This window comes from Gorilla gorilla, chromosome 8 (assembly GCF_029281585.2).
Source record: "Gorilla gorilla gorilla isolate KB3781 chromosome 8, NHGRI_mGorGor1-v2.1_pri, whole genome shotgun sequence".
In the NCBI taxonomy this organism is placed as follows: domain Eukaryota; kingdom Metazoa; phylum Chordata; class Mammalia; order Primates; family Hominidae; genus Gorilla; species Gorilla gorilla.
Window position 1 is genome coordinate 79,078,839 of NC_073232.2, and position 16,510 is coordinate 79,095,348.

Here is a 16,510-nt window from a genome sequence, read left to right on the forward strand (position 1 = left end):
TGGAACGCACACATCACAAAGTGGTTTCTGAGAATGATTCTCTCTAGTTTTTATACGAGGATATTTCCTTTTCTACCGTTGGCCCCAAAACGCTTGAAATCTCCACATGCAAATTTCTCAAAAAGAGGGTTTCCAATCTGCTCTGTCTAAAGGAAGGTACAACTCTGTGAGTTGAACATACATAAATCAAAGAACTTTCTGAGAATTCTTCCTTCTAGCATTAGATGAAGAAATCCCGCTTCCAACGAAATCCTCTAAGAGGTCCAAATATCCACTTGCAGATTTTACAAACAGAGTGTTTCCAAACTGCTCTATGAAAAGAAAGGTTAAACTCTGTGAGTGGAACGCACACATCACAAAGTGGTTTCTGAGAATGATCCTCTCTAGTTTTTATACGACGAGATTTCCTTTTCTAACGTTGGCCCCAAATAGATTGAAATCTCCACATGCAAATCCCGCAAAAAGAGGGTTTCCAATCTGCTCTGTCTAAAGGAAGGTTCAACTCTGTGAGATGAACATACACAAATCAACGAAGTTACTGAGAAATCTTCTGTGTAGCATTAGATGAAGAAATCCCGCTTCCAACGAAATCCTCAAAGAGGTCTAAATATCCACTTGCAGATTTTACAAACAGAGTGTTTCCAAACTGCTCTATGAAAAGAAAGGTTAAACTCTGTGAGTGGAACGCACACATCACAAAGTGGTTTCTGAGAATGATCCTTTCTAGTTTTTATACGAGGAGATTTCCTTTTGTAATGTTGGCCCCAAATCGCTTGAAATCTCCACATGCAAATTCCTCAAAAAGAGGGTTTCCAATCTGCTCTGTCTAAAGGAAGGTTCAACTCTGTGAGTTGAACACACACAAATCAAAGAAGTTTCTGAGAATTCTTCCTTCTAGCATTAGATGAAGAAATCCCGCTTCCAACGAAATCCTCTAAGAGGTCCAAATATCCACTTGCAGACTTCACAAACAGAGTGTTTCCAAACTGCTCTATGAAAGGAAAGGTTAAACTCTGTGAGTGGAACGCACACTTCACAAAGTCGTTTCTGAGAATGATTCTCTCTAGTTTTTATACGAGGATATTTCCTTTTCTACCGATGGCCCAAAAACGCTTGAAATCTCCACATGCAAATTCCTCAAAAAGAGGGTTTCCAATCTGCTCTGTCTAAAGGAAGGTTCAACTCTGTTAGTTGAACACACACAAATCAACGAAGTTACTGAGAAATCTTCTGTGTAGCATTAGATGAAGAAATCCCGCTTCCAATGAAATCCACAAAGAGGTCCAAATATCCACTTGCAGACTTTACAAACAGAGTGTTTACAAACTGCTCTATGAAAAGAAAGGTTAAACTCTGTGAGTGGAACGCACACATCACAAAGTGGTTTCTGAGAATGATTCTCTCTAGTTTTTATACGAGGATATAGCCTTTTCTACCGATGGCCCAAAACGCTTGAAATCTCCACATGCAAATTCCTCAAAAAGAGGGTTTCCAATCTGCTCTGTCTAAAGAAAGGTTCAACTCTGTGAGTTGAACACACGCAAATCAAAGAAGTTTCTGAAAATTCTTCCTTCTAGCATTAGATGAAGAAATCCCGCTTCCAATGAAATCCTGAAAGAGGTCCAAATATCCCCTGGCAGACTTCAAAACCAGAGTGTTTCCAATCTGCTCTATGAAAAGAAAGGTTAAACTCTGTGAGTGGAACAAACACATAACAAAGTCGTTTCTGAAAATGATTCTCTCTAGTTTTTATACGAGGATATTTCCTTTTCTACCATTGGCCACAAAATGCTTGAAATCTCCACATGCATATTCCTCAAAAAGAGGGTTTCCAATCTGCTCTGTCTAAAGGAAGGTTCAACTCTGTGAGTTGAACACACACAAATCAAAGAACTATCTGAGAATTTTTCCTTCTAGCATTAGATGAAGAAATCCCGCTTCCAACGAAATCCTCCAAGAGGTCCAAATATCCACTTGCAGACTTCACAAACAGAGTGTTTCCAAACTGCTCTATGAAAAGAAAGGTTAAACTCTGAGAGTGGATCGCACACCTCACAAAGTGGTTTCTGAGAATGATCCTCTCTAGTTTTTATACTACGAGATTTCCTTTTCTAACGTTGGCTCCAAATAGATTGAAATCTCCACATGCAAATCCCGCAAAAAGAGGGTTTCCAATCTGCTCTGTCTAAAGGAAGGTTCAACTCTATTAGTTGAACACACGCAAATCAACGAAGTTATTGAGAAATCTTCTGTGTAGCATTAGATGAAGAAATCCCGCTTCCAACGAAATCCACAAAGAGGTCCAAATATCCACTTGCAGACTTTACAAACAGAGTGTTTACAAACTGCTCTATGAAAAGAAAGGTTAAACTCTGTGAGTGGAACGCACACATCACGAAGTGGCTTCTGAAAATGATTCTCTCTAATTTTTATACGAGGATATTTCCTTTTCTACCGTTGGCCACAAAATGCTTCAAATCTCCACATGCATATTCCTCAAAAAGAGGGTTTCCAATCTGCTCTGTCTAAAGGAAGGTTCAACTCTGTGAGTTCAACACACACAAATCAAAGAAGTTTCTGAGAATTCTTCCTTCTAGCATTAGATGAAGAAATCCCGCTTCCAACGAAATCCTCCAAGAGGTCCAAATATCCACTTGCAGACTTCACAAACAGAGTGTTTCCAAACTGCTCTATGAAAAGAAAGGTTAAACTCTGAGAGTGGATCGCACACATCACGAAGTGGTTTCTGAGAATGATTCTCTCTAGTTTTTATACGAGGATATTTCCTTTTCTACCGATGGCCCAAAAACGCTTGAAATCTCCACATGCAAATTCCTCAAAAAGAGGGTTTCCAATCTGCTCTGTCTAAAGGAAGGTTCAACTCTGTGAGTTGAACTCACACAAATCAAAGAAGTTTCTGAGAATTCTTCCTTCTAGCATTAGATGAAGAAATCCCGCTTCCAACGAAATCCTCCAAGAGGTCCAAGTATCCACTTGCAGACTTCACAAACAGAGTGTTTCCAAACTGCTCTATGAAAAGAAATGTTAAACTCTGAGAGTGGATCGCACACCTCACAAAGTGGTTTCTGAGAATGATCCTCTCTAGTTTTTATACGACGAGATTTCCTTTTCTAACGTTGGCCCCAAATAGATTGAAATCTCCACATGCAAATCCCGCAAAAAGAGGGTTTCCAATCTGCTCTGTCTAAAGGAAGGTTCAACTCTGTTAGTTGAACACACACAAATCAACGAAGTTATTGAGAAATCTTCTGTGTAGCATTAGATGAAGATATCCCGCTTCCAACGAAATCCACAAAGAGGTCCAAATATCCACTTGCAGACTTTACAAACAGAGTGTTTACAAACTGCTCTATGAAAAGAAAGGTTAAACTCTGTGAGTTGAACGCACACATCACGAAGTGGTTTCTGAGAATGATTCTCTCTAGTTTTTATACGAGGATATTTCCTTTTTTACCGATGGCCCCAAAACGCCTGAAATCTCCACATGCAAATTCCTCAAAAAGAGGGGTTCCAATCTGCTCTGTCTAAAGGAAGGTTCAACTCTGTGAGTTGAACACACACAAATCAAAGAAGTTTCTGAGAATTCTTCCTTCTAGCATTAGATGAAGAAATCCCGCTTCCAACGAAATCCTCAAATAGGTCCAAATATCCACTTGCAGACTTTACAAACAGAGTGTTTCCAAACTGCTCTATGAAAAGAAAGGTTAAACTCTGTGAGTGGAACGCACACATCACAAAGTAGTTTCTGAGAATGATTCTCTCTTGTTTTTATACGACGAGATTTCCTTTTCAACCGTTGGCCCCAAAGTGCTTGAAATCTCCACATGCATATTCCTCAAAAAGAGGGTTTCCAATCTGCTCTGTCTAAAGGAAGGTTCAACTCCTTGAGTTGAACACACACAAATCAAAGAAGTTTCTGAGAATTCTTCCTTCTAGCATTAGATGAAGAAATCCCGCTTCCAACGAAATCCTCAAATAGGTCCAAATATCCACTTGCAGATTTTACAAACAGAGTGTTTCCAAACTTCTCTATGAAAAGAAAGGTTAAACTCTGTGAGTGGAACGCACACATCACAAAGTGGTTTCTGAGAATGATTCTCTCTAGTTTTTATACGAGGATATTTCCTTTTCTACCGATGGCCCGAAAACTCTTGAAATCTCCACATGCAAATTCCTCAAAAAGAGGGTTTCCAATCTGCTCTGTCTAAAGGAAGGTTCAACTCTGTTAGTTGAACACACACAAATCAACGAAGTTATTGAGAAATCTTCTGTGTAGCATTACATGAAGAAATCCCGCTTCCAACGAAATCCACAATGAGGTCCAAATATCCACTTGCAGACTTTACAAACAGAGTGTTTACAAACTGCTCTATGAAAAGAAAGGTTAAACTCTGTGAGTGGAACGCACACATCACGAAGTGGTTTCTGAGAATGATTCTCTCTAGTTTTTATACGAGGATATTTCCTTTTTAACCGATGGCCCCAAAACGCTTGAAATCTCAACATGCAAATTCCTAAAAAAGAGTGTTTCCAATCTGCTCTGTCTAAAGGAAGGTTCAACTCTGTTAGTTGAACACACACAAATCAACGAAGTTACTGAGAAATCTTCTGTGTAGCATTAGATGATGAAATACCGCTTCCAACGAAATCCACAAAGAGGTCCAAATATCCACTTGCAGACTTTACAAACAGAGTGTTTACAAACTGCTCTATGAAATGAAAGGTTAAACTCTGTGAGTGGAACTTACACATCACAAAGTGGTTTCTGAGAATGATTCTCTCTAGTTTTTATACGAGGATATTTCCTTTTCTACGGATGGCCCCAAAACGCTTGAAATCTCCACATGCAAATTCCTCAAAAAGAGGGTTTCCAATCTGCTCTGTCTAAAGGAAGGTTCAACTCTCTGAGTTGAACACACACAAATCAAAGAAGTTTCTGAGAACTCTTCCTTCTAGCATTAGATGAAGAAATCCCGCTTCCAACGAAATCCTCAAAGAGGTCCAAGTATCCACTTGCAGACTTCACAAGCAGAGTGTTTCCAAACTGCTCTATAAAAAGAAAGGTTAAACTCTGTGAGTGGAACGCACACATCACAAAGTGGTTTCTGAGAATGATTCTCTCTAGTTTTTATACGAGGATATTTCCTTTTCTACCGTTGGCCCCAAAACGCTTGAAATCTCCACATGCAAATTTCTCAAAAAGAGGGTTTCCAATCTGCTCTGTCTAAAGGAAGGTACAACTCTGTGAGTTGAACATACACAAATCAAAGAACTTTCTGAGAATTCTTACTTCTAGCATTAGATGAAGAAATCCCGCTTCCAACGAAATCCTCTAAGAGGTCCAAATATCCACTTGCAGATTTTACAAACAGAGTGTTTCCAAACTGCTCTATGAAAAGAAAGGTTAAACTCTGTGAGTGGAACGCACACATCACAAAGTGGTTTCTGAGAATGATCCTCTCTAGTTTTTATACGACGAGATTTCCTTTTCTAACGTTGGCCCCAAATAGATTGAAATCTCCACATGCAAATCCCGCAAAAAGAGGGTTTCCAATCTGCTCTGTCTAAAGGAAGGTTCAACTCTGTGAGATGAACATACACAAATCAACGAAGTTACTGAGAAATCTTCTGTGTAGCATTAGATGAAGAAATCCCGCTTCCAACGAAATCCTCAAAGAGGTCCAAATATCCACTTGCAGATTTTACAAACAGAGTGTTTCCAAACTGCTCTATGAAAAGAAAGGTTAAACTCTGTGAGTGGAACGCACACATCACAAAGTGGTTTCTGAGAATGATCCTTTCTGGTTTTTATTCGAGGAGATTTCCTTTTGTAATGTTGGCCCCAAATCGCTTGAAATCTCCACATGCAAATTCCTCAAAAAGAGGGTTTCCAATCTGCTCTGTCTAAAGGAAGGTTCAACTCTGTGAGTTGAACACACACAAATCAAAGAACTTTCTGAGAATTCTTCCTTCTAGCATTAGATGAAGAAATCCCGCTTCCAACGAAATCCTCTAAGCGGTCCAAATATCCACTTGCAGACTTCACAAACAGAGTGTTTCCAAACTGCTCTATGAAAAGAAAGGTTAAACTCTGTGAGTGGAACGCACACTTCCCAAAGTCGTTTCTGAGAATGATTCTCTCTAGTTTTTATACGAGGATATTTCCTTTTCTACCGATGGCCCAAAAACGCTTGAAATCTCCACATGCAAATTCCTCAAAAAGAGGGTTTCCAATCTGCTCTGTCTAAAGGAAGGTTCAACTCTGTTAGTTGAACACACACAAATCAACGAAGTTACTGAGAAATCTTCTGTGTAGCATTAGATGAAGAAATCCCGCTTCCAACGAAATCCTCAAAGAGGTCCAAGTATCCACTTGCAGACTTCACAAACAGTGTGTTTCCAAACTGCTCTATAAAAAGAAAGGTTAAACTCTGTGAGTGGAACGCACACATCACAAAGTGGTTTCTGAGAATGATTCTCTCTAGTTTTTATACGAGGATATTTCCTTTTCTACCGATGGCCCAAAAACGCTTGAAATCTCCACATGCAAATTCCTCAAAAAGAGGGTTTCCAATCTGCTCTGTCTAAAGGAAGGTTCAACTCTGTGAGTTGAACTCACACAAATCAAAGAAGTTTCTGAGAATTCTTCCTTCTAGCATTAGATGAAGAAATCCCGCTTCCAACGAAATCCTCCAAGAGGTCCAAATATCCACTTGCAGACTTCACAAACAGTGTTTCCAAACTGCTCTATGAAAAGAAAGGTTAAACTCTGAGAGTGGATCGCACACCTCACAAAGTGGTTTCTGAGAATGATCCTCTCTAGTTTTTATACGACGAGATTTCCTTTTCTAACGTTGGCCCCAAATAGATTGAAATCTCCACATGCAAATCCCGCAAAAAGAGGGTTTCCAATCTGCTCTGTCTAAAGGAAGGTTCAACTCTGTTAGTTGAACACACACAAATCAACGAAGTTATTGAGAAATCTTCTGTGTAGCATTAGATGAAGATATCCCGCTTCCAACGAAATCCACAAAGAGGTCCAAATATCCACTTGCAGACTTTACAAACAGAGTGTTTACAAACTGCTCTATGAAAAGAAAGGTTAAACTCTGTGAGTGGAACGCACACATCACGAAGTGGCTTCTGAGAATGATTCTCTCTAGTTTTTATACGAGGATATTTCCTTTTTTACCGATGGCCCCAAAACGCTTGAAATCTCCACATGCAAATTCCTCAAAAAGAGGGGTTCCAATCTGCTCTGTCTAAAGGAAGGTTCAACTCTGTGAGTTGAACACACAGAAATCAACGAAGTTACTGAGAAATCTTCTGTGTAGCATTAGATGAAGAAATCCCACTTCCAACGAAATCCTCAAATAGGTCCAAATATCCACTTGCAGACTTTACAAACAGAGTGTTTCCAAACTGCTCTATGAAAAGAAAGGTTAAACTCTGTGAGTGGAACGCACACATCACAAAGTAGTTTCTGAGAATGATTCTCTCTTGTTTTTATACGACGAGATTTCCTTTTCAACCGTTGGCCCCAAAGTGCTTGAAATCTACACATGCATATTCCTCAAAAAGAGGGTTTCCAATCTGCTCTGTCTAAAGGAAGGTTCAACTCCGTGAGTTGAACACACGCAAATCAAAGAAGTTTCTGAGAATTCTTCCTTCTAGCATTAGATGAAGAAATCCCGCTTCCAACGAAATCCTCAAATAGGTCCAAATATCCACTTGCAGATTTTACAAACAGAGTGTTTCCAAACTTCTCTATGAAAAGAAAGGTTAAACTCTGTGAGTGGAACGCACACATCACAAAGTGGTTTCTGAGAATGATTCTCTCTAGTTTTTATACGAGGATATTTCCTTTTCTACCGATGGCCCGAAAACTCTTGAAATCTCCACATGCAAATTCCTCAAAAAGAGGGTTTCCAATCTGCTCTGTCTAAAGGAAGGTTCAACTCTGTTAGTTGAACACACACAAATCAACGAAGTTATTGAGAAATCTTCTGTGTAGCATTAGATGAAGAAATCCCGCTTCCAACGAAATCCACAATGAGGTCCAAATATCCACTTGCAGACTTTACAAACAGAGTGTTTACAAACTGCTCTATGAAAAGAAAGGTTAAACTCTGTGAGTGGAACGCACACATCACGAAGTGGTTTCTGAGAATGATTCTCTCTAGTTTTTATACGAGGATATTTCCTTTTTTACCGATGGCCCCAAAACGCTTGAAATCTCAACATGCAAATTCCTAAAAAAGAGTGTTTCCAATCTGCTCTGTCTAAAGGAAGGTTCAACTCTGTTAGTTGAACACACACAAATCAACGAAGTTACTGAGAAATCTTCTGTGTAGCATTAGATGATGAAATACCGCTTCCAACGAAATCCACAAAGAGGTCCAAATATCCACTTGCAGACTTTACAAACAGAGTGTTTACAAACTGCTCTATGAAATGAAAGGTTAAACTCTGTGAGTGGAACGCACACATCACAAAGTGGTTTCTGAGAATGATTCTCTCTAGTTTTTATACGAGGATATTTCCTTTTCTACCGATGGCCCCAAAACGCTTGAAATCTCCACATGCAAATTCCTCAAAAAGAGGGTTTCCAATCTGCTGTGTCTAAAGGAAGGTTCAACTCTGTGAGTTGAACACACACAAATCAAAGAAGTTTCTGAGAACTCTTCCTTCTAGCATTAGATGAAGAAATCCCGCTTCCAACGAAATCCTCAAAGAGGTCCAAGTATCCACTTGCAGACTTCACAAACAGAGTGTTTCCAAACTGCTCTATAAAAAGAAAGGTTAAACTCTGTGAGTGGAACGCACACATCACAAAGTGGTTTCTGAGAATGATTCTCTCTAGTTTTTATACGAGGATATTTCCTTTTCTACCGTTGGCCCCAAAACGCTTGAAATCTCCACATGCAAATTTCTCAAAAAGAGGGTTTCCAATCTGCTCTGTCTAAAGGAAGGTACAACTCTGTGAGTTGAACATACACAAATCAAAGAACTTTCTGAGAATTCTTCCTTCTAGCATTAGATGAAGAAATCCCGCTTCCAACGAAATCCTCTAAGAGGTCCAAATATCCACTTGCAGATTTTACAAACAGAGTGTTTCCAAACTGCTCTATGAAAAGAAAGGTTAAACTCTGTGAGTGGAACGCACACATCACAAAGTGGTTTCTGAGAATGATCCTCTCTAGTTTTTATACGACGAGATTTCCTTTTCTAACGTTGGCCCCAAATAGATTGAAATCTCCACATGCAAATCCCGCAAAAAGAGGGTTTCCAATCTGCTCTGTCTAAAGGAAGGTTCAACTCTGTGAGATGAACATACACAAATCAACGAAGTTACTGAGAAATCTTCTGTGTAGCATTAGATGAAGAAATCCCGCTTCCAACGAAATCCTCAAAGAGGTCCAAATATCCACTTGCAGATTTTACAAACAGAGTGTTTCCAAACTGCTCTATGAAAAGAAAGGTTAAACTCTGTGAGTGGAAAGCACACATCACAAAGTGGTTTCTGAGAATGATCCTTTCTAGTTTTTATACGAGGAGATTTCCTTTTGTAATGTTGGCCCCAAATCGCTTGAAATCTCCACATGCAAATTCCTCAAAAAGAGGGTTTCCAATCTGCTCTGTCTAAAGGAAGGTTCAACTCTGTGAGTTGAACACACACAAATCAAAGAAGTTTCTGAGAATTCTTCCTTCTAGCATTAGATGAAGAAATCCCGCTTCCAACGAAATCCTCTAAGAGGTCCAAATATCCACTTGCAGACTTCACAAACAGAGTGTTTCCAAACTGCTCTATGAAAAGAAAGGTTAAACTCTGTGAGTGGAACGCACACTTCACAAAGTCGTTTCTGAGAATGATTCTCTCTAGTTTTTATACGAGGATATTTCCTTTTCTACCGATGGCCCAAAAACGCTTGAAATCTCCACATGCAAATTCCTCAAAAAGAGGGTTTCCAATCTGCTCTGTCTAAAGGAAGGTTCAACTCTGTTAGTTGAACACACACAAATCAACGAAGTTACTGAGAAATCTTCTGTGTAGCATTAGATGAAGAAATCCCGCTTCCAATGAAATCCACAAAGAGGTCCAAATATCCACTTGCAGACTTTACAAACAGAGTGTTTACAAACTGCTCTATGAAAAGAAAGGTTAAACTCTGTGAGTGGAACGCACACATCACAAAGTGGTTTCTGAGAATGATTCTCTCTAGTTTTTATACGAGGATATAGCCTTATCTACCGATGGCCCCAAAACGCTTGAAATCTCCACATGCAAATTCCTCAAAAAGAGGGTTTCCAATCTGCTCTGTCTAAAGAAAGGTTCAACTCTGTGAGTTGAACACACACAAATCAAAGAAGTTTCTGAGAACTCTTCCTTCTAGCATTAGATGAGGAAATCCCGCTTCCAACGAAATCCTCAAAGAGGTCCAAGTATCCACTTGCAGACTTCACAAACAGAGTGTTTCCAAACTGCTCTATAAAAAGAAAGGTTAAACTCTGTGAGTGGAACGCACACATCACAAAGTGGTTTCTGAGAATGATTCTCTCTAGTTTTTATACGAGGATATTTCCTTTTCTACCGTTGGCCCCAAAACGCTTGAAATCTCCACATGCAAATTTCTCAAAAAGAGGGTTTCCAATCTGCTCTGTCTAAAGGAAGGTACAACTCTGTGAGTTGAACATACACAAATCAAAGAACTTTCTGAGAATTCTTCCTTCTAGCATTAGATGAAGAAATCCCTCTTCCAACGAAATCCTCTAAGAGGTCCAAATATCCACTTGCAGATTTTACAAACAGAGTGTTTCCAAACTGCTCTATGAAAAGAAAGGTTAAACTCTGTGAGTGGAACGCACACATCACAAAGTGGTTTCTGAGAATGATCCTCTCTAGTTTTTATACGACGAGATTTCCTTTTCTAACGTTGGCCCCAAATAGATTGAAATCTCCACATGCAAATCCCGCAAAAAGAGGGTTTCCAATCTGCTCTGTCTAAAGGAAGGTTCAACTCTGTGAGATGAACATACACAAATCAACGAAGTTACTGAGAAATCTTCTGTGTAGCATTAGATGAAGAAATCCCGCTTCCAACGAAATCCTCAAAGAGGTCCAAATATCCACTTGCAGATTTTACAAACAGAGTGTTTCCAAACTGCTCTATGAAAAGAAAGGTTAAACTCTGTGAGTGGAACGCACACATCACAAAGTGGTTTCTGAGAATGATCCTTTCTAGTTTTTATACGAGGAGATTTCCTTTTGTAATGTTGGCCCCAAATCGCTTGAAATCTCCACATGCAAATTCCTCAAAAAGAGGGTTTCCAATCTGCTCTGTCTAAAGGAAGGTTCAACTCTGTGAGTTGAACACACACAAATCAAAGAACTTTCTGAGAATTCTTCCTTCTAGCATTAGATGAAGAAATCCCGCTTCCAACGAAATCCTCTAAGAGGTCCAAATATCCACTTGCAGACTTCACAAACAGAGTGTTTCCAAACTGCTCTATGAAAAGAAAGGTTAAACTCTGTGAGTGGAACGCACACTTCACAAAGTCGTTTCTGAGAATGATTCTCTCTAGTTTTTATACGAGGATATTTCCTTTTCTACCGATGGCCCAAAAACGCTTGAAATCTCCACATGCAAATTCCTCAAAAAGAGGGTTTCCAATCTGCTCTGTCTAAAGGAAGGTTCAACTCTGTTAGTTGAACACACACAAATCAACGAAGTTACTGAGAAATCTTCTGTGTAGCATTAGATGAAGAAATCCCGCTTCCAATGAAATCCACAAAGAGGTCCAAATATCCACTTGCAGACTTTACAAACAGAGTGTTTACAAACTGCTCTATGAAAAGAAAGGTTAAACTCTGTGAGTGGAACGCACACATCACAAAGTCGTTTCTGAGAATGATTCTCTCTAGTTTTTATACGAGGATATAGCCTTTTCTACCGATGGCCCCAAAACGCTTGAAATCTCCACATGCAAATTCCTCAAAAAGAGGGTTTCCAATCTGCTCTGTCTAAAGGAAGGTTCAACTCTGTGAGTTGAACACACACAAATCAAAGAAGTTTCTGAGAACTCTTCCTTCTAGCATTAGATGAAGAAATCCCGCTTCCAACGAAATCCTCAAAGAGGTCCAAGTATCCACTTGCAGACTTCACAAACAGAGTGTTTCCAAACTGCTCTATAAAAAGAAAGGTTAAACTCTGTGAGTGGAACGCACACATCACAAAGTGGTTTCTGAGAATGATTCTCTCTAGTTTTTATACGAGGATATTTCCTTTTCTACCGTTGGCCCCAAAACGCTTGAAATCTCCACATGCAAATTTCTCAAAAAGAGGGTTTCCAATCTGCTCTGTCTAAAGGAAGGTACAACTCTGTGAGTTGAACATACACAAATCAAAGAACTTTCTGAGAATTCTTCCTTCTAGCATTAGATGAAGAAATCCCGCTTCCAACGAAATCCTCTAAGAGGTCCAAATATCCACTTGCAGATTTTACAAACAGAGTGTTTCCAAACTGCTCTATGAAAAGAAAGGTTAAACTCTGTGAGTGGAACGCACACATCACAAAGTGGTTTCTGAGAATGATCCTCTCTAGTTTTTATACGACGAGATTTCCTTTTCTAACGTTGGCCCCAAATAGATTGAAATCTCCACATGCAAATCCCGCAAAAAGAGGGTTTCCAATCTGCTCTGTCTAAAGGAAGGTTCAACTCTGTGAGATGAACATACACAAATCAACGAAGTTACTGAGAAATCTTCTGTGTAGCATTAGATGAAGAAATCCCGCTTCCAACGAAATCCTCAAAGAGGTCCAAATATCCACTTGCAGATTTTACAAACAGAGTGTTTCCAAACTGCTCTATGAAAAGAAAGGTTAAACTCTGTGAGTGGAACGCACACATCACAAAGTGGTTTCTGAGAATGATCCTTTCTAGTTTTTATACGAGGAGATTTCCTTTTGTAATGTTGGCCCCAAATCGCTTGAAATCTCCACATGCAAATTCCTCAAAAAGAGGGTTTCCAATCTGCTCTGTCTAAAGGAAGGTTCAACTCTGTGAGTTGAACACACACAAATCAAAGAACTTTCTGAGAATTCTTCCTTCTAGCATTAGATGAAGAAATCCCGCTTCCAACGAAATCCTCTAAGAGGTCCAAATATCCACTTGCAGACTTCACAAACAGAGTGTTTCCAAACTGCTCTATGAAAAGAAAGGTTAAACTCTGTGAGTGGAACGCACACTTCACAAAGTCGTTTCTGAGAATGATTCTCTCTAGTTTTTATACGAGGATATTTCCTTTTCTACCGATGGCCCAAAAACGCTTGAAATCTCCACATGCAAATTCCTCAAAAAGAGGGTTTCCAATCTGCTCTGTCTAAAGGAAGGTTCAACTCTGTTAGTTGAACACACACAAATCAACGAAGTTACTGAGAAATCTTCTGTGTAGCATTAGATGAAGAAATCCCGCTTCCAATGAAATCCACAAAGAGGTCCAAATATCCACTTGCAGACTTTACAAACAGAGTGTTTACAAACTGCTCTATGAAAAGAAAGGTTAAACTCTGTGAGTGGAACGCACACTTCACAAAGTCGTTTCTGAGAATGATTCTCTCTAGTTTTTATACGAGGATATTTCCTTTTCTACCGATGGCCCAAAAACGCTTGAAATCTCCACATGCAAATTCCTCAAAAAGAGGGTTTCCAATCTGCTCTGTCTAAAGGAAGGTTCAACTCTGTTAGTTGAACACACACAAATCAACGAAGTTACTGAGAAATCTTCTGTGTAGCATTAGATGAAGAAATCCCGCTTCCAACGAAATCCACAAAGAGGTCCAAATATCCACTTGCAGACTTTACAAACAGAGTGTTTACAAACTGCTCTATGAAAAGAAAGGTTAAACTCTGTGAGTGGAACGCACACATCACAAAGTGGTTTCTGAGAATGATTCTCTCTAGTTTTTATACGAGGATATAGCCTTTTCTACCGATGGCCCCAAAACGCTTGAAATCTCCACATGCAAATTCCTCAAAAAGAGGGTTTCCAATCTGCTCTGTCTAAAGGAAGGTTCAACTCTGTGAGTTGAACACACACAAATCAAAGAAGTTTCTGAGAACTCTTCCTTCTAGCATTAGATGAAGAAATCCCGCTTCCAACGAAATCCTCAAAGAGGTCCAAGTATCCACTTGCAGACTTCACAAACAGAGTGTTTCCAAACTGCTCTATAAAAAGAAAGGTTAAACTCTGTGAGTGGAACGCACACATCACAAAGTGGTTTCTGAGAATGATTCTCTCTAGTTTTTATACGAGGATATTTCCTTTTCTACCGTTGGCCCCAAAACGCTTGAAATCTCCACATGCAAATTTCTCAAAAAGAGGGTTTCCAATCTGCTCTGTCTAAAGGAAGGTACAACTCTGTTAGTTGAACATACACAAATCAAAGAACTTTCTGAGAATTCTTCCTTCTAGCATTAGATGAAGAAATCCCGCTTCCAACGAAATCCTCTAAGAGGTCCAAATATCCACTTGCAGATTTTACAAACAGAGTGTTTCCAAACTGCTCTATGAAAAGAAAGGTTAAACTCTGTGAGTGGAACGCACACATCACAAAGTGGTTTCTGAGAATGATCCTCTCTAGTTTTTATACGACGAGATTTCCTTTTCTAACGTTGGCCCCAAATAGATTGAAATCTCCACATGCAAATCCCGCAAAAAGAGGGTTTCCAATCTGCTCTGTCTAAAGGAAGGTTCAACTCTGTGAGATGAACATACACAAATCAACGAAGTTACTGAGAAATCTTCTGTGTAGCATTAGATGAAGAAATCCCGCTTCCAACGAAATCCTCAAAGAGGTCCAAATATCCACTTGCAGATTTTACAAACAGAGTGTTTACAAACTGCTCTATGAAAAGAAAGGTTAAACTCTGTGAGTGGAACGCACACATCACGAAGTGGTTTCTGAGAATGATTCTCTCTAGTTTTTATACGAGGATATTTCCTTTTTTACCGATGGCCCCAAAACGCTTGAAATCTCCACATGCAAATTCCTCAAAAAGAGGGGTTCCAATCTGCTCTGTCTAAAGGAAGGTTCAACTCTGTGAGTTGAACACACACAAATCAAAGAAGTTTCTGAGAATTCTTCCTTCTAGCATTAGATGAAGAAATCCCGCTTCCAACGAAATCCTCAAATAGGTCCAAATATCCACTTGCAGACTTTACAAACAGAGTGTTTCCAAACTGCTCTATGAAAAGAAAGGTTAAACTCTGTGAGTGGAACGCACACATCACAAAGTAGTTTCTGAGAATGATTCTCTCTTGTTTTTATACGACGAGATTTCCTTTTCAACCGTTGGCCCCAAAGTGCTTGAAATCTCCACATGCATATTCCTCAAAAAGAGGGTTTCCAATCTGCTCTGTCTAAAGGAAGGTTCAACTCTGTGAGTTGAACACACACAAATCAAAGAAGTTTCTGAGAATTCTTCCTTCTAGCATTAGATGAAGAAATCCCGCTTCCAACGAAATCCTCAAATAGGTCCAAATATCCACTTGCAGATTTTACAAACAGAGTGTTTCCAAACTTCTCTATGAAAAGAAAGGCTAAACTCTGTGAGTGGAACGCACACATCACAAAGTGGTTTCTGAGAATGATTCTCTCTAGTTTTTATACGAGGATATTTCCTTTTCTACCGATGGCCCGAAAACTCTTGAAATCTCCACATGCAAATTCCTCAAAAAGAGGGTTTCCAATCTGCTCTGTCTAAAGGAAGGTTCAACTCTGTTAGTTGAACACACACAAATCAACGAAGTTATTGAGAAATCTTCTGTGTAGAATTAGATGAAGAAATCCCGCTTCCAACGAAATCCACAAAGAGGTCCAAATATCCACTTGCAGACTTTACAAACAGAGTGTTTACAAACTGCTCTATGAAAAGAAAGGTTAAACTCTGTGAGTGGAACGCACACATCACGAAGTGGTTTCTGAGAATGATTCTCTCTAGTTTTTATACGAGGATATTTCCTTTTTTACCGATGGCCCCAAAACGCTTGAAATCTCCACATGCAAATTCCTAAAAAAGTGTGTTTCCAATCTGCTCTGTCTAAAGGAAGGTTCAACTCTGTTAGTTGAACACACACAAATCAACGAAGTTACTGAGAAATCTTCTGTGTAGCATTAGATGATGAAATACCGCTTCCAACGAAATCCACAAAGAGGTCCAAATATCCACTTGCAGACTTTACAAACAGAGTGTTTACAAACTGCTCTATGAAATGAAAGGTTAAACTCTGTGAGTGGAACTTACACATCACAAAGTGGTTTCTGAGAATGATTCTCTCTAGTTTTTATACGAGGATATTTCCTTTTCTGCCGATGGCCCCAAAACACTTGAAATCTCCACATGCAAATTCCTCAAAAAGAGGGTTTCCAATCTGCTCTGTCTAAAGGAAGGTTCAACTCTGTGAGTTGAACACACACAAATCAAAGA